The following is a 27,900-nucleotide window of genomic DNA, read 5'->3' on the forward strand; positions in this document are numbered from 1 at the left end:
GCAGTAAATCAACACGTGTAAATTCTTAGAACAATGTCTGGCACATAGGTAAGCCCCACAGAAGTGTTATCTGTTACTACATTTCTACTCTTACTATGATTCCTACTATTACCATGAGTAAATACTACTGTATATGAATAACAGTTCTCACAGAGAAGGATGACTTAAGAAGTACAATGGCTAGGGGTGCCTGGGTAGCTCAGTTTGTTAAGTGTAAGCTCAGATCATGATCTCATGGTTTGTGAGACTGAGCCCCATGTTGGGCTCTGCACTAACAGTGTAGAGCCTGCTTGTGATTCTCTTTCTCTGCCTCTTCCCTGCTCTTTCTCTCTCTCAAAATAAATAAGTAAATAAACATTAAAAAAAAAGTACAATGGCTGGATATATAATTACCAGGCTGGGAGCTCTGTGCCCTTGGTCTGTAAGGGCCCACTCTTCCCAGGGAGAGGAGGGGTTGACTCCTAAAAGCCTTACTACCAAGAAAGGGGCAGAGACAATAAGCTAAGGGTGGGAAGAAGAGGTCTGGATGGAATCAGATGGTACTGTACTCAAGATCTACTTTTTCTTCTAGGAGATTACATGACTCAAAGTAACAATTTTACATTTCTGAGACTTGGTTTCTGTATCTGCCTACCTACTAGGACTACTATAAAGTTCAAATGAGATGATGAGTAGAAAAACACCTGGCAAATTATTACACTTCAAATGCACTTAGTATAATCAGCCTTTGCTTATCTTCACTCTTCACCTGCACCAGTCCTATCAAAAGAGGAATAAATACTCACTTGGATTAAAAAAAAGAGGATCTTTATAAACACAAGCTAATGTCCCCTTCATTCCTTTCTGTTGTTGTTAGACATGCCATGAAAGTCACTTTTCTGAGAATAGCCTGTTTAAGACTGCTGACCATAAGTTCTATCCGACCATGGAGCCATTCCTAAACCCAAGTAATTACAGCAGAATCTTTCTGCAGTCTATGCTCCAATTAACTGATGAAAGCTCCCTTTGAAACTCTATAGTAGTTATAAAACAGTCACACAAACTTTCGATTGTGACTAGTGTAACCTAGCCTATCCCAATATAGCAGGTGGTATATGAGAATGGAATTTGAACCTAGGATTTCTATGTAAGTCAGGATGAGCTGGGTTATGCTGCAGTGAAACACTCCTCAAAAATTTCAGTGGCTTCAAACAATAAAGTTTTATTTTTCATTCAAATGACATGTTCGTCTCAGGCCGGCTGGGGCTCTGTTCTGCGTCCTTGTCTTTACTCTGGAGTGACAAAGCAAGTACCATTTATAGCAACAACAACCAATAGAACTTTCTAAGATGATGCAAGTTTTTAAGTCTACACTGTTCTATATCTGCACTAGTCACATGTGGCTGTTGAGCACTAGAAATGTGGTTAGTGTGATACAGGGATTGTATTTTTAAATTTAATTAATTTTAACTTTAATATTGGCTAGTGTATCAGACAGTACAGAGCACTATAGGTCACAGTGGCAGAGAAGAGAAAAAATCTCTGTAAGGTCTTGAATCAACATTAAATGCATTACCTGAACGTGATCTTCTCATTTTTGCTCACACCTTATTGGCTAGAATAATCATACCATCCAACCCAACCACAAGAGAACCAAGAAATGTCATCCAACTGTGTACTTGGAAAGAGGAAGAGAGGCAGGACATTTGCTCTATGGTACCATTGACTGCATGATATTGTTTCTTCCATTATGCCTACACAAATATCATTCATGGTTAAGTTCTTTAGCATATGATGATTACATTTACTTTCTTATACAAATTTTTGGTCTCAGGTAACTTTTTTCATATGCTGAATTTCCTATTTATCTGTCATTAATTCATTGTCAATCTTTCTGGTTACAGTGAAATTTCCTCTCAAGTTCAGACACAGCAGAAATCATTGATTCTTTTTCTCCCCCCACATTCCCCCTGAAACCTACAACACCCCTGCACTAATATGGACTGTCTGCTCTGTAGGCCTGTGACACAACTCTCCTCTTGGGATTGCCCTTCATCTTCATCTTAAGAATTCCTTCCACCCCTTCCTGGGTTAGATTCCCTTGTTTCTTGGATTCCATGTCTTTTTTTCTTCCCATTCTCTCATTTTGTTGAGGAATATATTCCAACAAGTTCCTAAGAAAGGCTGCATAGAAAGAAAAATTTTGAGACCAGTGAGTCTTTATAGATCTTTATTTCATCCTTATACTTGAATGATGGTTTGGCTGAATGGAGGATTCTTGGGTGCAACTACTTTTCCTTCAGAGTTGTGAAAGACTGCTCCATTATTTCCTACTCCAAGGGCTGTCATTAAAAGGTCCAAACAAATTCTAATATTTTTGTACATGGTCTGTTTTGTCCTCTCTAGAAACTTTCAGGAACTTCTTATCCCTGATTTCCTGTGTCTTGGTATAGGTTCTCCTTCTCCTTCTTCCTTCGTGTGTGTGTGTGTGTGTGTGTGTGTGTGTGTGTGTGTGTACAAAAACTCAGTACTCTTTTCAATCTGAAAACCATGTGTTTCACTTATGGGGAAATTTCTTGCATTATTTCCTTGCTAATTTCCTCCGACTCACTTTTCTCTGCTGGACTTTGGTCCTGAACTGAGCCTGTAATTTTCTTATATTTTGTTTTCTTCAGCTTTTCACCTCTTTGCATTTTGTCCTACTTCTTAGGTGATTTCCTTAACTTTATTTTCCAGTCCTTCTACTGAGTTTTTCATTTCATCTATTGTATTTCTAATTTTCAGGAGCTATTTTTAGCTCCCTGTATGTTTTGTTTTTATAGTATTTTTTGTTTCATGGATATGTTTCTCATCTCTGTGAAGTTATGCTTTTTAAAGATTTTCTTCTGTTTCATACATGGTCTCTGTTTCCTGTGAGTTCTTTCTCTTTAGGTTGTAAGCTTTCCATAAATAAGTGGTAATGTAGGACTTTCTGTTCATACTCAAGACTGATGCATAGATTAGTTTATCACAATCTTGATCCAATCACAAGATGGACACACACTCTGTGTGAAGGGCTTCAATTTAGATGACTAAACAGAGACCCAGCTTTTCCACTGGGAAATCCCAACTATTAGTAGTATAGGTATGTTCTCCCAGGAGAGTTAGTTTCAGAAGAATGAAATCCTATATCTTCTAAGCCTGGAGTATATAACACGGCCTATCCATTTTTGCAGAGATTCATAGAAGAAGGAGGCCGAGTGTCTCACTATTTAAGGAATAGATTTTCACTTAGTCATTTTGTTTTTGTAGGATTTTTTGTGTCTGTATATGGTGTCTCTGTACCTGGAGAAACTTTAGGTTTCAAACTTGTTTCTGCCACCATTGAGGGGAGTGTCATTTGGCGGTACACAGAGCACATGAAATCTAGAGTATCTAAACCGTCTCTTGTTTAGACTTTCAACCAATTACCCTCCTCTTTCCAGCCCCACTTGTATCCTCATTTTCTGAGATACTTGGTGACTCTAATTCTTGAACCTTCTGGGGTTCTGTGGCACAAATTTTCTTCTGGCGTTTTTCTTCCATTAATTTAGGTTTTAGCTTTTAGACAACTGTCCTTTAAGTATATGCTTCCCAGATTAAAACATATTTGCTTTCCTTTTCTATTTTCTTTGTTTTTGAGGGTTCAGGCCTATATCTATCCACTATTAGTGGGCCCCCCACCCCCGGCAGAGAAAATATAACTTGTGTTTTCAAGTTGGCCACATTTTAAAATTAACTCAATAAATCCATTAAAAACACAACTTTCTTTTTCTTTTACACACTACAGAAAGAATAGGAGAAATACATTTCTGGGTAATGTCAGTTTCTTCATCATCACAAAATTTCATAATCCTTTCTTTTCAAAAACCTTGTACTGATTTTCATCATTATTTCAAATAAAACACTATGCATGTGTATTTAGTAATCTTTCACTTAATTAGAAGTACTTCATCCATTTATTTCATCTTTGAAGAATATAGTTTGAGAATTAATAAAAAATAAAAAAACCTGAGGTACCAAAATTAATGACATTTATTTAATCACCTGCTTATCTAACATTTGAGTATCTACTACATACATGATCAAGGGATCAGAGTGATGCTCTGCTCACCTTATGGGTCATTCAGACCGTACAGACCTCTGATTTTATAAACAAATGTAAGAGGCTGTGGTTTCATGGTTTACAGAGGAACAGAAAAAACAATATAAAAGAGGAAAGTGGTGACTGTTTTAGAGGCAGGCAGTAGCAAAAGGTGACACTAATTCTGGAAGCACAAGAAAGGACAGATACGAGTGCAAAAAAGGTATTACAACAGTTGTCTTTATTAGACTTACTCATCTTTATTTCCTCTGAAATTATCATTTAGTATATATCAGTATAACTGCTTATGCTCAAAATGACAACCTAAAGATACTAAAAAAAAAAAAAAAGGATAAATTGTGAACAATACTCACTGGGAGAGGGGAAGAGAAGGAAGGACAGAGACTAACATCTATGAGGTTTTTCTACTAAGTCAAACATGGTTAAGCATTTTTCCTGTATCATAACATTTAATTTTTACAGATTGAGAATTCAAGTTCAGAGATATCAAGGACATGCCCAAGTTTCACAGCTAATTAAAGGAAGGTCCAGTACTTGAACCTGAATTTAATAGACTTTAAAGCCCGTGTGCACTGACTCCTCACATTGGGTATCTCTTTTACTGAAGATTCAGCAGAAACTTTCTCTTTGGTGAAGGGAAGTAAAAACTGATCATGGGCCAAACAATGTCTTTCTGATGTCTCTTCCATTAAAAAAAAAAAAAAAAAAAGAATTCCATAAGTGCTTCATTCTTGGCCAAAGGGCAAGAATACATTATATTTAAGGATTGTTGGGATAATTCTGGGTGAAATATACTAATCTCATTATCCAGAAACTGTCAATGTGGTTTGAGCATCAAATGTCACTTCTTCATCAGCCCTAAGAAAATAAGCTCAGTGTAAAGTAAATCAGATATATTTTTACAATATGCCTATATTCTCTGTCCATAGCTGGTAACTTTTGATTTTCTATTTCATTGGGGCTTTCTACTTAATTTTAGAAATACCATTTGGCAGTTTCTTCACAAAGTAAACACAAACTGAAAAACCTCCCTAACAATCTGGCAGTCATATGAAGAACGCTCGTGGCCTGCAGGAGCCTAGCTTCCCTTGTTAGGCCTGCTGCAGTGAATCCTGGGACTTCAGACCTAGGTCAAAAGGATGTCACTGTACTGAACAGTCTTTTACTTTCTCCCCATAATTTACTATTTTCCAACAGTCTAAGTTAGCCTGACATTCAGTTCAGCTCCTTATCATATTTTTCCATAGAATTTTGTGTTTGTATGTGTATTTTCCCATTTAGTATTGATCCTTTCACTGCTGAGAACAGAATTTTCTTTTGCTTGTAACCTTTACTGAAGTCTTTTTTGTGTTTCATCAGGACATTTTATTCAAGTGGTCACAGAAATTCTCCTTATCCTTCTATATAGACTTTTCTTTTCCTGCTTTTAAATCATTTAACAGCAACGATTTAATAGGAAACCAAAGTTTCATCTAGGAAAGAATTTCAAAATTGCCTAAATTAAGGTAAGGAGGTGCTTATTTTCAGTGAGACAGAAAGGTTCTTTCTAAGTCTTCAAAAATGAGATTTGATAAAAAGAAACTTGCAGGGGAAAGTATCTACACTGTAAAGGATAATGTATTCAGAGCACTACTCTATACTGTTGTCTTTTGTCTAGTTGGGTATCGCTGTTACTTGCCAGAGGTAAAATAACTCATTAGCAGCCTGCTCTTTTGGGACACTTAGTAGATGAAAGGCACACCTAGAGTTCTAATACATGTTTATAGACCAACACTAGAGTTTAACTTCCTTCCAGCACAGTTGCGGGCCAAGGGCACATTGCAAGTTGAGGAGCCTGTCCTTTAGGAAAGGTGTGCTAGCAACATCCTCCCCTCCCCCCAGCCCACTGCCCCGATCTATTGCACACCTGGCTTACCTGAGTCTGGAACACATTCCATCCTGGGGTGGGTGGTCTCTGAAGGGCAGGGGAATGTTACCTTCCCAGCATGCACCAGTGCTTATAACTATCACCTGGTGGTATGTACCTGACCTGGCCTGGGACAAAACAGAGCTATGTAGCTTTTGGCTCTTCTGAATCTGTCACTCCTGAGGCAGAAATCTAAAACCACAATTTTTCTCCAATGGATGAAAGGCATTTCCCTTAGTATATTTCTTCAGAATACACTTGTGGTCATTACCTTACAGTAGCAAATTACAGGTTGACTTCATGTACATATTCTTACTATAAAATTTCCCCTTCCTCTCAAAAGATATTTTAGCTTCTTAAAATCTACAGGTATTTCATATAGTTTTAGATCTAGAAAGAATTTCTGAATCAAATTTTATCATTTTATATTTGAGAAAATCATGGTCCAGAGGAGGAAAATTTCCTGAGCATAAAGAAACTATCAAGGTTGGAATAAGTACTGTGTGTCTTCTCTAAACCTACTCCAAGGAGAAATCCAATATTTATGGGACCAAACCGTGAGGCAAAGTGTTTTGGCAAAATTAAGTTAAAAGTCATTGTCACTTTTAAAAGGCAAATTTACATTTTTCCTCACACTACCTCACACTATCAAAGTAATTTAAAAAACTTCCTACATTCTTCTTTGCAATACAGAAAGATGCTTTTCTTAGTAGTACAAATCCATCCTTTTGTAACGTGATTTCCCGAGAGAGAATTTTTTTTTTTTGAATTTTTTTTTCAACGTTTATTTTTTTTGGGGGGGACAGAGAGAGACAGAGCATGAACGGAGAAGGGGCAGAGAGAGAGGGAGACACAGAATCGGAAACTCTGAGCCATCAGCCCAGAGCCTGACGCGGGGCTCGAACTCACGGACCGCGAGATCGTGACCTGGCTGAAGTCGGACGCTTAACCGACTGCGCCACCCAGGCGCCCCTCCCGAGAGAGAAAATTAACTTGGTAATCAGTGGTAATTCTATCCAGATAATTTTTAGTATTGTGAAGTTGGGTTTATGTATTTTTAAGTTGTACACTGTGTTTGTTCACAATGGTAAGAATATGATTTAAGTGCACTGAGAACCAATAGAAGATTGTTTAGAAATACAGGCCTACATCAAGAACCAAGAATAATTTCAAATAAACAACCTAACCTTACACCTGAAGGAGCTAGAGAAAAGAACAAATGAAGCCTAAAGCCAGCAAAAGGAAGGAAATAATAAAGATTAGAGCAGAAATAAGTGAAAGAGAAACTAAAAAAACACAATAAATAGATCAATAAAACTAGGAGATAGTTACTTGAAAAAAATTAGAAACACTGATAAACCTCTAGACTTATCAAAAAGAAAAGAAAAAGGACCCAAATAAAATCACAAATGAGAGAGGAGAAATAACAACCAACACCACAGAGATACAAACAATTATAAGAGAATATTATGAAAAACCATATGCCAACAAATGGGACAACCTGAAAGAAATGTATAAAAATTCCCCAAAAACAAAATCCAGGGCCAGATGGCTTCACAGGCAAATTCTATCAAACATTTAAAGAGGAATTAATACCTATTTTTCTCAAACTATTCCAAAAATAGAAAAGGAAGGAAAAACTTCTAAAGTCACTCTATGAGGCAGCATTTCCCTGATACCAAAACCAGACAAAGACTCCACTAAAAAATAGAACTACAGGCTAATATCCCTGAAGAACATGGATGCAAAAATTCTCAAGAAAATACTAGCAAACTGAATCCAATAATGCATCAAGAGAATCATTCACCATGATCAAATGGGATTTATTTCTAGGTTGAAAGGGTGGTTCAATATTCCCCAATCAGTCATTGTGATACACCACATTAATAAAAGGATAAGAACCATATGATCATTTCAAGAGATGCAGAAAAAGCATCTCACAAATATCCACTTATGATAAAAACTCTCAACAAAGTAGGTTTAGAGAGAATACCTCAACATACCTCAATATAACAAAGGCCATATATGAAAAATCCACAGCTAAAATCATCTTCAATGGGGAAAAACTGGGAGCTTTTCCTCTATGATCAGGAACACGACAGACATGTCCACCCTCACCACTGTTATTTAACATAGTACTGGAAGTCCTAGCCACAGCCATCACACAATAAAATGAAATAAAAAGGCATCCAAATTGGTAAGGAAGAAGTGAAACTTTCACTATTTGCCCACTGTCACTTCACAGGGACTTCTCTTGTAGTAATAATGGTAGTGAAAGAGGCGGCAGTGGTAAGAACAGCTGACAATTAGCGATCAGCTAACAATGTAAGACACTGTGCTAACTACTTCACCCAGATCATCACACTTAATCCACACAATATTCCCACAGACCAGTACTGCTGTTCCTATTTTCAGAAAAGAAATCCAGGGTTTAGAGAGGTTAAATACGGCAGAGTAAGGGCCTCAATCCAGGCAGCCCCCCTGCTGAGCCTGAGCCTTTAACTACTTTACTACACTGTACTGAGGGTTAATCAGGATGACATGTGAAAGTGCTTGGAAATTAGAAAGCACTAAACAAGTGTGAGGGAATTTTTATTGCCACTTCCAGATACTTAGACAAGTGACCACAATTAGCTTTCATCCAATGTTAATAGTTTAAATATTGCTTCCCCTTGTAACAGCTATTCAAAAGACAATGCTTCATATTCAGCAAAAGCTGCAAAAGTACCTGTGAAGGTGTTTTTGTTAAATATGAAATTTATTGTCAAATTGGTTTCCATACAACACCCAGTGCTCATCCCAACAGGTGCCCTCCTCAATGCCCATCACCCACCCTCCACTCACTCCCACTCCCCATCAACCCTCAGTTTATTCTCAGTTTTTAAGAGTCTCTTATGGTTTGCCTCCTTCCCTCTCTGTAACTTTTCCCCTCCCCCATGGTCTTCTGTTAAGTTTCTCAGGATCCACATAAGAGTGAAAACATATGGTATCTATCTTTCTTTGTATGACTTATTTCACTTAGCATAACACTCTCCAGTTCCATCCACGTTGCTACAAAAGGCCATATTTCATTCCTTCTCCTTGCCAAGTAGTATTCCATTGTATATATAAACCACAACTTCTTTATCCATTCATCAGTTGATGGACATTTAGGCTCTTTCCATAATTTGGCTATTGTTGAAAGTGCTGCTATAAACATTGGGGTAAAAGTGCCCCTATGCATCAGCACTCCTGTATCCCTTGGGTAAATTCTTAGCGGTGCTATTGCTGGGTCATAGGGTAGATCTATTTTTAACTTTTTGAGGAAGCTCCACACTGTTTTCCAGAGCGGCTGCACCAGTTTGCATTCTCACCAACAGCGCAAGAGGGTTCCCCGTTTCTCCACATCCTTGCCAGCATCTGTAGTCACTTGAGTTGTTCATTTTAGCCACTCTGACCGGCGTGAGGTGGTATCTCAGTGTGGTTTTGATTTGCATTTCCCTGATGAGGAGTGATGTTGAGCATCTTTTCATGTGTCTGTTGGCCATGTGGATGTCTTCTTTAGAAAAGTGTCTATTCATGTCTTCTGCCCATTTCTTCACTGGATTGTTTGTTTTTTGGGTGTGGAGTTTGGTGAGTTCTTTATAGATTTCTAGCCCTTGGTCTGATAGGTCATTTGCAAGTATCTTTTCCCATTCCGTTGGTTGCCTTTTAGTTTTGTTGATGGTTTTCTTTGCAGTACAGAAGATTTTTATCTTCATGAGGTCCCAATAGCTCATTTTTGCTTTTGTTTCCCTGGCCTTCAGAGATGTGTCGAGTAAGGAGTTGCTATGGCTGAGCTCAAAGAGGTTGTTGCCTGTTTTCTCCTCTAGGGTTCTGATGATTTCTTGTCTCACATTCAGGTCCTTCATCCATTCTTACTTTATTTTTGTGTATGGTATAAGAAAGTGGTCTAGTTTCATTCTTCTGCATGTTGCTGTCTAGTTCTCCTAGCACCATTTGTTAAAGAGACTGTCTTTTTTCCATTGGATATTCTTTTCTGCTTTGTCAAAGATTAGTTGGCCATACTTTTGTGGGTCACTGGAGAGTCTCTATTCTATTCCATTGGTCTACATGTCTGTTTTCGTGGCAAAACCATGCTGTCTTAATGATTACAGGTTTGTAGTAGACGCTAAAGTCTGGGATTATGATGCCTCCCGCTTTGGTCTTCTTCTTCAATACTACTTTGGCTATTCGGGGTCTTTTGAGGTTCCGTACAAATTTTAGGATTGCTTGTTCTAGCTTGGAGAAGAATGCTGGTACAACTTTGATTGGGATTGCATTGAATGTGGAGCTAGCTTCGGGTAGTATTGACATTTTAACAATATTTATTCTTCCAATCTATGAGCACGGAATGTTTTTCCATTTTTTTGTGTCTTCTTCAATTTCCTTCATAAGCTTTCTATAGTTTTCAGCATACAGATCTTTTACCTCTATGGTTAGGTTTATTCCTAGGTATTTTATGATTCTTGGTGCAATTGACAATGGGATTAGTTTCTTTATTTGTCTTTCTGTTGCTTCATTATTAGTGTATAAGAATGCAACTGATTTCTGTACGTTAATTTGTATCCTGCAACTTTGCTGAATTCATGTATCAGTTCTATCAGACTTTTGGTGGAGTCTATCGGGTTTTCCATGTATAGTATCATGTCATCTGCAAAAAGTGAAAGCTTGACTTCATCTTTGCCAATTTTGATGCCTTCGATTTCCTTTTGTTGTCTAATTGCTGATGCTAGAACTTCCAACGCTATATTAAACAACAGCGGTGAGAGTGGACACCCCTGTCACATTCCTGATCTCAGGGGAAATGCTCTCAGTTTTTCCCCATTGAGGATGACATTAGCTGTGGGCTTTTCATATATGGCTTTTATGATGTTTAAGTGTGTTCCTTCTATCCCAACTTTCTCGAGGAGTTTTATTAAGAAAGGATGCTGTATTTTGTCAAATGCTTTTTCTGCATCGATTGACAGGATCATATGGTTCTTATCTTTTCTTTTACTAATGTGAAGTCTCACATTGATTGATTTGTGAATCCTGAACCAGCCCTGCAGCCCAGGAATGAATCCCACTTGATCATGGTGAATAATTCTTTTTATATGCTGTTGAATTCGATTTGCTAGTATCTTGTTAAGAATTTTTGCATCCATGTTCATCAGCGATATTGGCCTGTAATTCTCTTCTTTTGCTGGGTCTCTGTCTGGTTTGGGAATCAAAGTAATGCTGGCTTCATAGAATGAGTCTGGAAGTTTTCCTTCCCTTTCTATTTTTTGGAACAGCTTGAGAAGGATAGGTATTATCTCTGCTTTCAATGTCTGGTAGAATTCCCCAGGGAAGCCATCTGGTCCTGGACTCTTATTTGTTGGGAGAGTTTTGATAACTGATTCAATTTTTTCACTGGTTATGGGTCTTTTCAAGTTTTCTATTTCTTCCTGTTTGAGTTTTGGAAGTTTGTGGTGCTTAGGAATTTGTCCGTTTCTTCTAGGTTGTCCAGTTTGTCGGCATGTAATTTTTCATAGTATTCCCTGATAATTGCTTGTATTATGAGGGATTGGTTGTAATAATTCCATTTTCATTCATGATTTTATCTATTTGGGCCTCTCCCTTTTCTTTTTGAGAAGCCTGGCTAGAGGTGTATCAATTTTGTTTATTTTTTCAAAAAACCAACTCTTGGTTTCATTGATCTGCTCTACAGGTTTTTTTAGATTCTATATTGTTTACTTCTGCTCTGATCTTTATTATTCCTCTTCTGCTTCTATTTCCTTTAGGTGTGCTGTTAGATATTGTATTTGGGATTTTTCTTGTTTCTTGAGATAGGCCTGGATTGCAATGTATTTTCCTTTCAGGACTGCCTTCGCTGCATCCCAAAGCGTTTGGATTGTTGTATTTTCATTTGCATTTGTTTCCACATATTTTTTAATTTCTTCTCTAATCGCCTGGTTGACCCATTCATTCTTTAGTAGGGTGTTCTTTAATCTCCATGCTTTTGGAGGTTTTCCAAACTTTTTCCTGTAGTTGATTTCAAGTTTCACAGCATTGTGGTCTGAAAGTGTGCATGGTATGATCTCAGTTCTTTTATACTTATGAAGGTCTGTTTTGTGACCCAATATGTGATCTATCTTGGAGAATGTTCCATGTGCACTCGAGAAGAAAGTATCTTCTGTTGCTTTGGGATGCAGAGTTCTAAATCATTCAGGGCCCTTGTTTCTTTATTGATCCTGTGTCTAGGTGATCTCTCCATTGTTGTACATGGAGAATTAAAGTCCCCTGCAATTACCACATTCTTATCAATAAGGTTGCTCATGTTTGTGATTCTTTTATATAATTGGGGACTCCCGTATTTGGCACATATACATTTATAATTGTTAGCTCTTCCTGATGGATAGACTGTGTAATTATCATATAATGCCCTTCTTCATCTCTTGTTACAGCCTTTAATTTAAAGTCTAGTTTGTCTGATATAAGTATGGCTACTCCAGCTTTCTTTTGACTTCCAGTTGCATGATAGATAGTTCTCCATCCCCTCACTTTCAATCTGAAGGTGTCCTCAGGTCTAAAATGAATCTCTTGTAGAGAGCAAACAGATGGGTCTTGTTTTTTTTTTTTTTTTTATCCATTCTGATACCCTATGTCTTTTCGTTGGAGAATTTAGTCCATTTACATTCAGTGTTATTATTCAAAGATACGGGTTCAGAGTCATTGTGATGTCTGTAGGTTTCGTGCTTGTAGTGATGTCTCTGGTACTTTGTGGTCCTTGCAACATTTTACTCACAGAGTCGCCCTTAGTATCTCTTGTAGGGCTGGTTTAGTGGTGATGAATTCCTTCAGTTTTTGTTTGTTTGGGAAAACCTTTATCTCTCCTTCTATCCTGAATGACAGACTTGCTGGATAAAGGATTCTTGGCTGCATATTTTTTCTGTTCATCACATTGAAGGTTTCCTGCCATTCCTTTCTGGCCTGCCAAGTTTCAGTAGGTAGGTTTGGCACTCCCCTATGTGTCTACTTTTGTATGTTAGGGCCCGTTTATCCCTAGCTGCTTTCAGAATTCTCTCTTTATCCTTGTATTTTGCCAGTTTCACTATGATATGTCGTGCAGAAGATCGATTCAAGTTATGTCTACAGGGGGTTCTCTGCGCCTCTTGGATTTCAATGCTTGCTTCCTTCCCCAGATCAGGGAAGTTCTCAGCTAGGATTTGTTCAAGTACACCTTCAACCCCTTTCTCTCCTCTTCTTCTGGAATTCCTATGATATGGATATTGTTCCGTTTGATTGCATCACTTAGTTCTCTAATTCTCCCCTCATACTCCTGGATTTTTTTCTCTCTTTTTCTCAGCTTCCTCTTTTCCCATAACTTTATCTTCGAATTCACCTATTCTCTCCTCTGCCTCTTCAATCTGTGCAATGGCCACCTCCATTTTATTTTGCACCTCATTTATGGCATTTTGAAATTCCTCCTGACTATTTTCTAGTCCCTTGATCTCTGTAGCAATAGATTCTCTGCTGTCCTCTATGGTTTTTGCAAGTGCAGTGATTAATTTTATGACTCTTATTCTAAATTCTTGTTCCGTTGTATTGCTTAAATCGGTTTTGATCAATTGGTTAGCTGTCGCTACTTCCTGGAGTTTCTTTTGAGAATTCTTCTGTGTCATCACTTTGGGTAGTCCCTGGGTAGCTCCAAACTGCAGGGCACTTCCCCTGTGCTGCCCGGAGTAACTTGTGTTGGTGGGTGGGGCTGCAGTCAGATCCCATGTCTGCCCCCAGCCCACTGCTGGGGCCACAGTCAGACTGGTGTGTACCTTATCTTCCCCCCTCCCAGGGGCAGGACTCTGTGGGGTGGTGTGGCCCCTGTCTGGGCTGTTTGTACACTGCCAGGCTTGTGCTGCTTCAATGGGATCTGGCCAAGGGCTTATTAGATGGGGTGGATCTGCAAGGTGCATACGGGCGGAAGGGGCAGGCTTAGCTAGCTCTGTTGGTGGTGGTCCCCTGCGGGAGGGGCCCTGCAGCACCAGGAGGGAGGCAGGTCAGTTGGAGGGATGGACCCACAGAAGCATAGCATTGGGTGTTTGCCTGGTGCAAGCAAGTTTGGTGATGGCAACTGGTTCCCTTTGGAATTTCGGCTGGGGGATGGGAGAGGGAGATGGAGATTCCCAGCACCTTTGTTCCCCTGTTGAGCTGAGCTCTGTCTTCTGGGCTCAACAACTCCCCTTCTGGCATCCTCTTGCCCTCCCCACTCTCCGAGAGCAGAGCTGTTGACTTTTAACATCTCAGATGTTAAGTCCTGCTGGCTGTCAGAACTCATGGAGTCTGGCCCCTCCGCTTTTGCAAGCCAGACTTCGGGCGTTCCCTCCACTGCCCCGGCTCCCTCCCACCAGTCCGTGCAGCATGCACCGCCTCTCTGCTCTTCGTACCGTCTTCTGTGTGTCTCTTGTCTATGCTTGGGTCTGGAGAGTCCATTCTGCTAGTCTTCCGGGGGTTTTGGGTTATTTTTAGGCCCATGTGGGTGGAATCTAAGTGATCATGAGGACAAGGTGAGCCCAGTGTCCTCCTACGCTGCCATCTTTTCTCTATGAGTTGAAGGTGTTTTTTTTTTTTTTAATTTTTAACATTTATTCAGTTTCGAAGACAGCATAAGCAGGAGAGGGGCAGAGAGAGAGGGAGACAGAATCTGACGCAGACTCCAGGATCTGAGCTGTCAGCACAGAGCCTGACGCAGGGCAGGACTTGAACTCACAAATCGTGAGATCATGATATAAGCTGAAGTCGGACGCTTAACCAACTAAGCCACCCAGGCACCCTAGAAGTACCTGTGAAGTGTTTAAAGGTAGAACGTCAGGAAAATACACATATATATATCTTTCTCATAGATATTTCTACATTTTGCATATATAGAATTGAGAGCGGAATTTTGGTTTTATATCTTCAGAAAGGTTTAAGTAGAAACATGAGGAAAGACTTGTTATGGATAACCACTGAGCCATGCTATCTACTTTATAGAAAGATTAACATTTTGGAGGAACTTATTCAGTTTAAGTAAGTATGTATATGTGGATCATGAAATAGATAAATTCACATTAGAAAGGACATGAATATCATCCATATTTCACCTGTATTTGAAATAACAGTATAATTCTCTGACCCACAAAACCCATTAGCTTACAACAATTTCTTTCATTCACTTATCAAATATTTTTCAAATACTATGTCCTAGGCTCTGTGACAAGCTCAGTGGGTGAAGATAAAGACAAAGCTCTGTTCTCAAGAGTTCACTGGTGGGGCATCTGGGGGCCTTAGTCAGTTGAGTGTTTGTTGATTTCCCTGACTCTTGATTTCAGCTCAGGTCATGATCTTATGGTTCCTGGGATTCAGCCTGCTTGGGATTCTCTCTCTCCCTCTCTCTCTACCACTCCCCTGCTCTTTCTCTCTCTTTCTCTCTCAAAAATAAACTTAAAAAAAAAAAAAAGAGTTCATTGGTAAGTATACCATAATAGAATTTCATGTTATAGGTACAGCAACCCTAGAAATAAAGTCATGGCACTGTAAGGACTGGAACACAAGGAACATTGCCAAGAGGGATAAGGCATGAGCTGAGTCTCACAGCCGGAACCTAGCTTGGTGGGGTGGTGGTGGTGTGGGGCAGCAGAGTGCACACAAGGAAACAGCATGAAAGAAGGAATCAGTGTGTGTGTACATTCAGGGAGCCTCAAGTTGCTGGGTGTAGCCAGAGTATTGGGAAATAAGACTATCAGATCACAAAGGCCACGTATGCGTCATTAAGGAATTTTGCTCTTAATCTAGACAGTGATGTGTTAGCCAATGAAAGATTCATTTCAGAAAGAGGATTTGTCACAATGTGCAGGCTATTATAGAAGAGGTTAAAATTAATGGCTAAAATTAATGGTTAAAATTAAGAGAAGGAGGCTACTGTACTGCTACAATTGAGAGATGATCGGGAATGGAGAATAATCTGATTAAATTGCATATTTAGGGAGTGGGAAGGAAGGAGTTATTTACCAGGATAGGGAATACAGGAGAAGGGAGGAGGGCAGGCCTAGTTTTGGACATGCTAAGTTCTGGATCCTGGGTATGGAGATGCCTATTTGGGATCACCAGTGTATGTATAATAGTTGAAGCCATAAACACAAAATTGTCCATGAAGTTGGTACATCTTAAGGGGGAAGAGAAGAAAAACTCAAAAAGAAATCCTGGGAAACATCAACATTTGCAAAATGTCCAGAGGGGGATTTACATAAACCAAAGAAGGGGAGATTTTGAACTTGGAAGTCACTGGTGATCTTGGTGAAAGCACTTTGAGTAGAATGGTGGGAGAAAAAGCCAAAGTATAGTGGGTAGAAAGTGAATGTGTAGTGTTGGGGCACCTGGGTGGCTCAGGTCATGATCTCATGGTTCATAAGTTCAAGCCCCACAATGGGCTCTCTGCTGTCAGTGCAGAGCATGCTTTGGATCCTCTGTCTCCCTCACTCTCTGCCCCTCCCCCGCTCATGGTTTTTCTAAAAAATAAATATTTAAATTTTTTTTTAAAAAAGTGTGTCGTGTCAAAATGAAAAAAGTGAAGGCAGAATGCTCTTTGAGATGCTTCGTTGTGACGGAAAGGTGTGGTAAGTGTGACAGAAGCCAATGAGCTGTTACTTCTCTTGTGTCAGAAACAGAACAGCACCCAGTGATAGTAATACAATAAAGCCTGATGATGTTGGCTTGTTTTACAAGTGATCACTTAATTTTGGCAGCTTGGACTAAAACAAATGCAGGAATTAAACTGTTAGGAAAATATGAAAGTGCTAGTCTCAGGGCAGGTAATCTTTTTTTTTTTTATTTTTTTTTTTTACGTTTATTTATTTTTGAGAGAGAGGGAGAGACGGAGTGTGAGCAGGGGAGGGGCAGAGAGAGAGGGAGACACAGAATCTGAAGCAGGCCCTAGGCTCCAAGCTGTCAGCACCGAGCCCGACGCGGGACTCAGACCCACGAACTGTGAAATTATGACCTGGGCCGCAGTCGGACACTCAGCCGACTGAGCCACCCGGGAGCCCCAGGACAGGTAATCTGATCCAACAAGGAAGCCAGATTTTCCCAAGTTAATTATAGATAATGTTTTCAAAATTGTATTATTTGTTTTTCTAAAAATATCAAATATTTGTTAGACTTTATATATAATGTACAATAAAAATAATGGTTTCAGTCTTCCTTTTTCACAACATTGATTTGGGGAACATATCCCCATATATTTCTCACTGCATGCAGTAAATCTCAAAGGAAGGGTGGGTATGTGTGATTTGAAAAAAGTGTTCTAGACAGTCTGATCTGTATTCCTAATCTTTAGATGAGACTCCATGCCCTACAGATCCAGTCTAGGAAGGTAGCTCAGTAAATGTTAAACTATCTCAACATGCCCAATATAAGAGGTGGAGGCAAAAGCAATTGGTTTAGTATGGTTTCCGCACTAAATCTGTATGTGGCCTTGCATGAGTTATTTAAGACTCCTTGAGTCTGTTCCCTCACCTGAAAATTGAAAGGGTTGTATGAGAGGATCTTTGAAGTTCTTTATAGCTCTTGATATTTTATGATTTGTTGACAGGTGAGTCTAGGATTGCTGAATTTGGTTTATTTTCTCTCTATTTTTCTCTATGCTTTATTTGCTTTCTGCTTGGTGATTTTCAAGAACACAAGGAACAATTTCCTTCCATGCCTCCTGTTCTAGCCATTTGCCACTCTGTTCCCACCTGCCTAATTCCTACTTAGGTTTGGCTTCCAGCACTACTTCCTCAATGGAGACTTCTCCAAACTTTTTTTTTTTTTAATGTTTATTTATTTTTGAGAGAGAGAGAGAGAGGGAGGGAGGGAGGGAGGGGCAGGGAGGGGAGGAGAGGGGAGGGGGAGGGGCAGAGAGAGAGGGAGACACAGAATCAGAAGCAAGCTCCAGGCTCTGAGCTGTCAGCACAGAGCCTAATGTGGAACTCGAGTTCGTGAACCATGAGATCATTACCTGAGTTGAAGTCAGACACTTAACTGGCTGAGCCATCCAGGCACCCCTTTTTACATGTTTAATTTTTTAAATGTTTATTTCCAACCTTTTTATTAGGAAGGAATCTCTCTTTCCTCTAACTTCTCAGAACACCTGATCTTTATTTTGCTTACAGGATTCTTTGCTTTGGCATTCACGTTTCATTTTCTAGACCAGAGGATGGTGCATATTTTCTACACAGGGCCAGAAAATAAATATTTTATGTTTTGCATATCACACAGTCTCTATCACAATGACTCAACCCTACCCTGTAGACAGCAGCCATATGTAATGAATGGGTGTAGTTATGTTCCAACAAAACTTTATTTACAAACAAGTGATGGTTTGACCTGTGGATCTTAGTTTGCTGACCCTTGTGCTAGACTATAAGGTTCTTGAGAGCAACTTCCACACTATTTTCTTTCTGCATTATTTGTGATATCTAGTAATAGTATATTCTTGGCTGAAGAGGGCATACAAATAATTTGAATATATTGTGTTTACTTAAAATAGGAGGAAAGAAAATCAATAGCCATTACCTTTATGTTGTTCGTATCAAGAAAAAAATGAGAGAATGAATATGAAATCATATGAAGATGTACAGGCATTAGCCCCCTTGGCTTGCTTCTCCCCTCAATAATCAGAGTCTTTACATCACTATATTTTGGACAGAGTATTTTTTCCTCTTCTAAATCTAGGGCAAAATAAATTTCACTGGGCATGCAATGCCAAAAGTCAAACGACCCTTCTGTATGTACACAAAATCACATTTCTCCCAAATTTTTGTTTTGAAAATGTCAAGCTGTCAGAAATGTTGGAGAATAGGAGACAATGAACTATACTCTTTACCTAGACTCACTGGTTGATGTTTTGCCACATGTGCAAAAGCACATTTAAAAAATAAATTTTATTATAAACTGAATCCATTTTAAGTATATACTTCAATAAGTTTTGACAAATGTTATGTGTCCATGTAAGAACCACCCTAATCAAGATGAAGAATAGTTTCATCATCCACAAAAGTTCCCTTGTGCTCCTCCACATTTGAGGCTCTGGGTAACCGCTGATCTGCTTTGTGTCATAGATTATTTTGTGTCTTCTAAAATTTCAAATAACTAGAATCATATGGTAGACTTTTGAATGTGGCTTTTTTCCCTACTCTGAATAATGCTTCCATGAATTCTAATTCATCCATGTTGTTCAATGTATTAATAATTATTCCTTTTTATTGCTAAATATTATTCCATTGTACAAGATATACCACAATTTGTTATCAATTCACCTGTTGGTGGTGTGTTGTTTAGGGATTTTAGTTATTTATGAATATGGCTGCTAAGATCATTCTTATGCAAGTCTTTTTTTGTGAAGAAATATTTTCATTTTTCTTGGATAAAAAGCTAAGAGTGAAATTGCTAGGCTGTAGGGTTAAGTGTATGTTTATAATAAATTGCCAAACTCAAATCACACTTTTTAAAACACAGGAATTTGTTAATTTATTTGTCAAGATTCAAGAGAAAGCAAGTTATCTTTCAAGGAACACAACCACATACTGAAGTGTATAGATTTAATGGACTCTCATTTGCTGCAGTCAGAGGTGTTAATGAGACCTAATATTGCTGCTTTTACTTCTCTAACCAGACTGCTTTCACAGGTGAGAACGAACTGAGCAAGAGCAGAGGCCAACCACAAAGAATGCTTTTTCCCACATCTCATAAACCCCAGGAGGAGTGGGAAAGGGCACAGAAACAGGAACTTAGCTCTGTGTATGACCATTTTAATGTCTGGGGTTACTGTTTTCTTTCATTTATTGAAAAAGCCAGAAGGCCTTCTGCCTGATGTCCTGCTATGCCTAAGTACAAATATAAGGACATTGGGATGTAAGCTTCAGGAGGGCAGGTGGAGAGACTGCATTATTACAGGGTGCTGGGAAAGGCCTAAACAGGATTTCCCTGTATTTGTCTTTCCCACTTCTACCCACAGCCCACATGTGACCACTAGTAGTCTCTTTCTATCCTCTCTCCTTCCTCAGCCCTCCCCTTGTTTCTCTTCTCATTCTCTTTCTGGGTCTCATTCTTATCTTCCTTTTGGTCTCAGTCTTCTGTTTTCTCTCACCTTTCTGCTTTCTCAATGTGTGCACACCTGTGTATGTGTATGACTCTTAACCTTTCTAGGTTTCTTTATCTGAGGCTTCTGTTCCCACTCTCCTCTTCCTGAACAGAAGTTACCAAATCTGTATCTTCAGACTTGTTAGACATAAGCTATATACTATTGGAACTATTCCTAAACTATTAGAACTATTGCTTTGCAATTGTTGATGGTGGCCTTTGTACTTCTCATCTGTGGTTTTTTTAATTGCAGCTAGAACATTCTACTACAGGGTCCCATCTGAGACTGGGACTGCACATTTTATCAATCTCCATGTTAAAGAACAATACTGTGTTCAAATGAGCACAAAATCTACACTGAATAGCTCTCAGCTCCTTTAAAAAATTTTCATAAACAGCTGTGTTAATAATTTCTCTGCAAGTATTACAAATGTGTTTCATTTATATAACTAGATACACAGTCTACCATGAAAGCTTTTCTTTCCTTTCATAGGAACAATCATTTTTCCAATAAGGAAATCTTTGTAAGTTCAAGGCCATATTTAAGCCCCAAGAAATAAGCCTTGGTATATAAATTACCAGTGTCTCAGCCACTAGGGTCAATGCACGCAGCTGATGGAAACCACATAATTCTTATCAAATCATTCCAGGTTTTAGGACTTCTATTTTTCCTTAAAAAATTTTTTTTAATGTTTATTTATTTTTGAGAGAGAGCATGAGCGGGGGAGGGGCAGAGAGAGAGATACACACAGAATCTGAAGCAGGCTCCAGGCTTTGAGCTATCAGCACAGAGCCTGACCTGGGCCTGAACCCACGGACTGGGAGTTCATGACCTGAGCCGAAGTCAGATGCCAACTGACTGAGCCACCTATGCACCCCTGCACTTCTTTTAAAATATATGTGTGTGATGGAGTGCCTGGGTGGTTCAGTTGGTTGAGCATCCGACTCTTGATTTCAGTTTATGTTAGGATCTCATGGTTTGTGGGATTGAGTCCTACATCAGGCTCTGGGCTGACAGACTGTTTGTGATTTTCTCTCTCCCTCTCTCTCTCTGCAACCCCTTCTTCTCCTCCCTCCCGCTCACACACACGCATGTTCTCTATCAAAATAAATAAACATTTAGGAAATGTGTGTTTGTGTGTGTATAAAATCTCAAACTTCAGAAAAGCTGGTATCTAGAATCATGCTACATCTAGTTGTTGTGTCTCTTTTCTACCCATCTAAAAAACTGCTCACTGTGATCTTGAACTTTCATGATTTTGACACTTTTGAAGATTATAGATTATTTTGAAGAATGTCTCACAGTTTGGGTATGTTTTCTGTTTCCTCATGATTAGATTCAGATTATGTATCTTTGACAGCCATATCACAGAAGTGATGCTATGTTCTCACTGCAGCCTATCAAGTGGCAGACAATTTTGATTTGTGCATTATTGACAATATATACTTTGATCACTTAATAAGGTGGCATGAGCCAGGTTTTTCCACTATAAAGTTTCTCTCATTTTGTAATGAATAACACTTGTAATGTTAACTATATTGGAATTAAAATATTTAATTAAAAAACAAGAATAAATACAAATTTAAAAAAAGAACACTAATAAAAAGATCCATTAATTGCAACACTGGGTATTCACCCAAAAAATACAAAAACACTAATTCAAAAGGATATATGCACCCCTATGTTTATAGCATCAATATTTATAATTGCCAAGATATGAAAACAGTCCAAGTGTCCATCGACTGATGAATGGATAAAGATGTAGTATACAGACACAACAGAATACTATTGTCACAAAAAAGAATGAAATCTTCCATTTACAATGACATGAATGGAACTAGCTACGCTAAGCGAAATAAATCAAAGAAAGACAAATGCCATATGATTTCATTCATATATGGAATTTAGGAAACAAAACAAATGAGCAAAGGGAAAAAGAGCAAGAGAGACAAACGAAGAAACAGACTTTTAACTATAGAGAAAAAACTGATGGTTACCAGAGGGGAGGTGGATGGGTGATGGGGATAAGGAGTGCACTGGTGAGGAGCACTGGGTGATGTACTGAAGTGTTGAATCACTAGATTATACACCTGAAACTAATGTTACTGTATGTTAACTAATTGGGATTTAAGTAAAAACTTAAAAAAAATAATTCTGTAGGGATGTACTCTGAAACTAGGTAAATATCTTGTTCCTCATACATGTTCATTTTTCTTAGGAAATGGGTATGGTGTATTTCATAAATGAAATAAATATCTTTCATTGTTAAAAAAAAATGGCAGAATGATACGTGGAGCAGGATTGGAGATACACGTCTTCCTGCTTGCACCAAGAGATCAATTACAATTTGTTTCTATTTAAAATATGTCATTATTTCCCCAAACAGCAGTATAATAAGTATCTTCTTTCCTTACATTTTCCTTCATGTTTGAAACCTGAGACAAGCAAGCTTCTGAAGGGCAAAAGATAAGGCCATGTCATTTCACCATGAACTCAGTATCCTTCACACCTTCCAGCCAAGGCTGTTACCACTTAGCATCCCCTCCTCTTTCTCCTTGCTTTTAGTCTGTAAGCTTTACCAAGGTTGATATTTTCTCACTTTTCCAAGCATAATGATTACAGTACTCAGCCCTCAGGTCTCAGTTTAGATATCATCTCTTTAGATATCATCAGGAACTTTTCCCTGACCTGGTACATCTCACACACTGTCTTCACTCGTTATAAGCCTTAAAATGTGGTATATGTGTTTACTTGTTTGAACTATCTACCTACCACATTGTAAACTCCAAGAAGACTGAGACTATGGCTTTAATTTACTAACTAAAAATTTAATAATGTGACTAGAACAACACCAATAGATTTAAACTACTTTTCATTTTTCTGCTATCCCATCCCCTGCCTCTGGACCTAAGTAACCACGATCATGAGTTCTGTTCATCATTCCCTTACTTAAAAAGCTTTTTTTAAATCACAGATGTATGTGTCTCTAAAGAACATTAGGGGAGCCTGGGTAACTCAGTTGGTTAAGCATCTGACTTCAGCTCAGGTCATGATCTCACGGCTCATGAGTTCGAGTCCTGCATCAGGCTCTGTGCTGACCGCTCAGAGCCTGGAGTCTGCTTCGGATTCTGTGTCTCCCTCTTCCTGTCCTTCTCTCTCTCTCTCTCTCTCTCTCTCTGAAAAATAAACATTAAAAAACGTTTTTTTTTTTTAAAAAAGAATATAATGTAGAGTTTTCCTTGCTTTCATGCTTTACGAAAATAATATTTAAAAAATAAGTCAGTGGTCAGAAGATAATAGAGTAGGCTAGACTCACCTTGTTCTACGAGTACACCTAGATAACACACACGAGTGTAAATAACTCAGAAAACGACCTGAAGACTGGCAGAACACTCTCCACAGCTGAATGTACAGAAGACGCCACACTGAATAGGGTAGGAAGGGTGGAGACATGGACAGAGGCCAAAATGACTTGTGGGACTGAGAGAGGGAGGGACATTCCAGGTGTGGAGACAGGAGAGAAGCAGACCCCACCCCAGGCACAGGGGACCCTCCCTGGTAAGATCAATCCCCAAAACATTTGGCTCTAAAAACTAGAGGGGATTAACTTTACCAGTTCTTACAATCAGTGGGGCTTAAACCCTAGAACTTTAAAAATCAATGAATTCAGCTCTGGGAGAGCCGGAGGGCAATAGGAAATGGAGTCCCTGCCCTTAAAGAGACAGCACAACAAACAGCCCTACTGAGATAAGAGCAGAGAAGCAGCAGTTTGAAAGATGCCAGGGGTATATGGGAGGGAGATTTGTTTACTAATCTCAGAGCCTGTGCTGGAGAGGCAGGGATTGTTGGGAGACTTCTGTAAGAACAAAACAGCTGGCAGTGCCATTTCTCCCCACCCACCCAGCCTAGGTACATAGACATATGCAGGAAGTAGTGTAGTGCCAATAGTCTCCACCTAGATTGCTAATAGTGTGCCCTGCCACTGTGTGCTTCTGTGGAACCACCCCCTCCATCCTGGCCTTGGCAGGAGTTTTCCAAAGCAGCTCCAAGTCCCCTCCCATAGCAGACCCGTGAAAACTGCTAACACTGCACATCCAGCCCCCATGTTTCCTTGTGATCTGTCCCCTCCAACATGCACTCAGCACACCCATCCAAGGCAGTGCAACAGAAGTGGCAGTGTGCAAACAGTCCTGAAAGGGGTCAGAACCACTCCAAAGTGACTCCTGCCTGGGGAGAGGGGAAGAAAACTCCATACACTAGTTCCATTGTGGCCCTAGTGGTGGGCTGGGGATAAATATTGGGTCTGACTACAGGCCCCACCCACCAACGAAAGCTCAGGAAGACAACACAGGGAAAGTACCTTGCTATTCAGTGTGATCACAGCTCTGACAAATACATGGTATGACCCAACTCAAACCCAAGGCAGACCCAGACTATTGTGCATACAGGAGGCAAAGAGGGCAACTGAAGACAACTGGGACTAAAGGAAAACACAGCTCAGCCACAACAGTAGGACACATGCAACATATATAGGAGACAACCCTGAAGCGCCAGGCTCTGGTGAATAGGGAACATTACCCTAAAGAGCACTATAGGACCTCTTCTTGATAAAGCCACTACTTTAAAGAGTGGGAGACATAGCGGACTTTCCTGACACACAGAGACAGACACAGAAAACTAGACAAAATGAGGAGACAAAGAAATACATCCCAAATCAAAGATCAGGACAAAATCATAGCAAGAAAGTGAAACAAAACAGAGATAAGCAATATAACAGATGGGGACCTTAAAGTAATAGTCATAAAGATCCTCACTGTATTTGAGAAGAGTGAAAGACCCTCCAAAAAAAAAAAAAAAAAGATAGACAGCATAAGAAAGCATCAACAGGAGATGAAAAACTCAGTAAATGATATTAAAAACATGCTAGAGGGAATAAGTAGACTAGAGGAAGCAGAAGAATAGATCAGTGACCTGGAGGAGAGAGTAATGGAAGGCAATCAAACTGAACAGGAGAAAGGAAAAAGATGATAAAGAATGAAAATAGATTAAGGAAACTCAGCAACACTGTCAAATGTAATCACATTTGCATTATAGGGATCCCAGAGGGAGAAGAGAGAGAAAAGAGGGCAGAAAACTTATTTAAAGAAATAATAGTGAAAATTTCTTGAAACTGAGGCAGGAAACAGAAATCCAGATCCAGGAAGCACAGAGATTCCACAACAAAATCAACTCAAGGAGGTCTAAACAAAAACATACAATAATTAAAATAGCAAAAAAGTAGTGATAAAGAGAATTTTAAAAGTAGCAAGAGAAAAGAAAACAGTTATATACAAGGGAAACCCCATAATACTATCAGCTAATATTTCAGCAGAAACTTTGCAGGCCAGAAGCAAGCGGCATGATATATTCAAAGTGCTGAATGAAAAAAACTTGCAACCAAAAATACTCTATCCAGCAAGGCTATCATTTACAACAGAAGAAGAGGTAAAGAGTTTCCCAAACAGAAGTTAAAGAAGTTCACCACTAAGCCAGCCTTAGAAGAAATGTTAAAGAGCACTCTGATGGAAAGGAAAGACCATAAGCAGGAATAAGGAAAGTAGGATCAAAAAAGCAGTAAAATTAAGTATATCTATAAAAAGTCATCAAGGGATTCACAAAATAAAAATACGTAAAGTATGACACCATATACCTAAAGTGTGGTGGGGAGAGGAGTAAAAATTTAGTGCTTTAGAATGGGTTCAAACATATTATAGGCTGCTATATGCATAAGATGTTATATATAAACCTAAAGGTAACCACAAATAAAAAACTGGTAGCAGATATACAAAAAATAAAATAGTAATCCAAGTATATCACTAGTGAAAGCCAGGACACTAAGAGAAGAGAGCAAGAGAAGGAAGGATCAGAGAACTACAAAAATAACCATAAAACAAGTAAATAAAATGTCAATAAGTACATATCTATCAATAATTACTTTGAATGTGAATGGACTAATCAGTCCAAAAGACAAAGGGAGACAAAATGGATAAAAAAAGACCTTGCCTACAATATGCTATAATATGCTGCCTATAAGAGACTCTCTTCATACCTAAGATACATGCAGACTGAAAGTGAAGAGATGGAAAAGCATTTATTGTGCAAATGGAAGTGAACAGAAAGCCAGGGCAGCAATACTTATATTGGACAAAACAGATTTTAAAAACAAAGAATGTAACAAGAGACAAAGAAAGACACTACATAATCAGAAAGGAAACAACCCAACAAGAATACATAACAATTGTAAATATTTATGCACCCAACATGGAGAATCCAAATGCATAAAGCAGCTACTAACAAACATAAAAGAAGTAATCAGTACTAATACAGTAAGGGTTACGAGACTTTACATCTCCATACATCAATGCATAGATCATCCAGACAGAACATTAACAAGAAAACAATAGCTCTGAATGAATGACACACTGGACCAGATGGATCTATCAGGTATATGTAGAACATCATATCCTAAAACAGAATACACGTTCTTTTCATGTGCACATGGAATATTCTCCAGAATAGATCACATGTTACGCCACAAAATAAGTCTCAACAAATTCAAAAAGATTGAAGTCAGGCACCTAGGTGGCTCAGTCGATCGAGCGTCTGAGTCTTGATATCAGCTCAGGTCATGATCTCACTGTCATGGGACTGAGCCCCACGTCCATGCTCAGCACAGAGCCTGCCTGGGATTCATTCTCTCTCTCTTTCTCTGCCTCTATGTCCATGCTCCCTTTCTCTGTTAAAATAAACTTAAAAAAAAAAATTGAAGCTATCTTTTCTGGCCACAACGCTATGAAACTAGAAGTCAACCACAAGAAAAAATCTGGAAAGTGCATAAACACATTAAGGTTAAATAACATGCTACTAAATAATGAATGAGCCAAGAAAGAAATCAAAAAAGAAATAAAAAAATACATAGAGACAAATGAAAATGAAAATGCAATGCTCCAAACTTTTGAGGATGCAGCAAAAGCTGTTCTAAGAGGGAAGTTTATAGCAATACAGGTATGCCTCAAGAAGCAAGAAAAATCTCAAATAAACAACATAAGCTTACGGCTAAAGGAGCTAGAAAAAGAACAAACAAAACTCCCAAAATGTATAAGAAAGGATATAATAAAGATTTGAAAGAAATAAATGAAATAGAGACTAAAGAAAAATACAAAACATAAATGAAACCAGAAGCTGGTTCTTTGAAAAGAACAAAATTGATAAACCTTTAGCCAGACTCATAAGAGAGAGACGTGGGGAGAGAGATAAAGAGAGAGAGAGGGAGAGAGAGAGAGAGAACTCAAACTCAGAAATGAAAAAGAAACAACTGACACCACAGAAATACAAAGGATTTTAAAAGAATATTAGGAAAATAATTATGGTTGGCCAGCAAATTGGACAACCTAGAAGAAATGAATAAATTCCTGGAAACAGATAGCCTGTCGAAAACTGAATCAGGAAGAAATAGAAAATTTGAACAGAACAATTACCAGTGATGAAAATGAATCAGTAATCAAAAAACTCCCAACAAACAAAAGTCCAACCCAGATGGCTTCACAGGTGAATTCTATCAAACATTTGAAGAAGAGTTAATACCTATTCTTCTAAGAGAAAGAAAAGCTTCAAAATTCATTTTATGAGGCCTGCCTTACCTTGAAACCAAAACAGGATACAGACAAGACAAAAAAAAAAAAAAAATAGAACTACAGGCCAATATCTCTGATGAAC

The 27,900-nt window shown here is 38.8% G+C and overlaps 1 protein-coding gene across 6 annotated transcripts in view; it reads right to left on the reverse strand.

Moving 5' to 3' along the window:
- SCAPER (S-phase cyclin A associated protein in the ER) overlaps positions 1 to 27,900 on the reverse strand; it is a 522,269-nt gene that overhangs the window by 90,002 nt on the left and 404,367 nt on the right. The gene's annotated exons all lie outside the window — the stretch shown is intronic.

This window comes from Leopardus geoffroyi, chromosome B3 (genome assembly GCF_018350155.1).
Source record: "Leopardus geoffroyi isolate Oge1 chromosome B3, O.geoffroyi_Oge1_pat1.0, whole genome shotgun sequence".
Lineage (NCBI taxonomy): Eukaryota > Metazoa > Chordata > Mammalia > Carnivora > Felidae > Leopardus > Leopardus geoffroyi.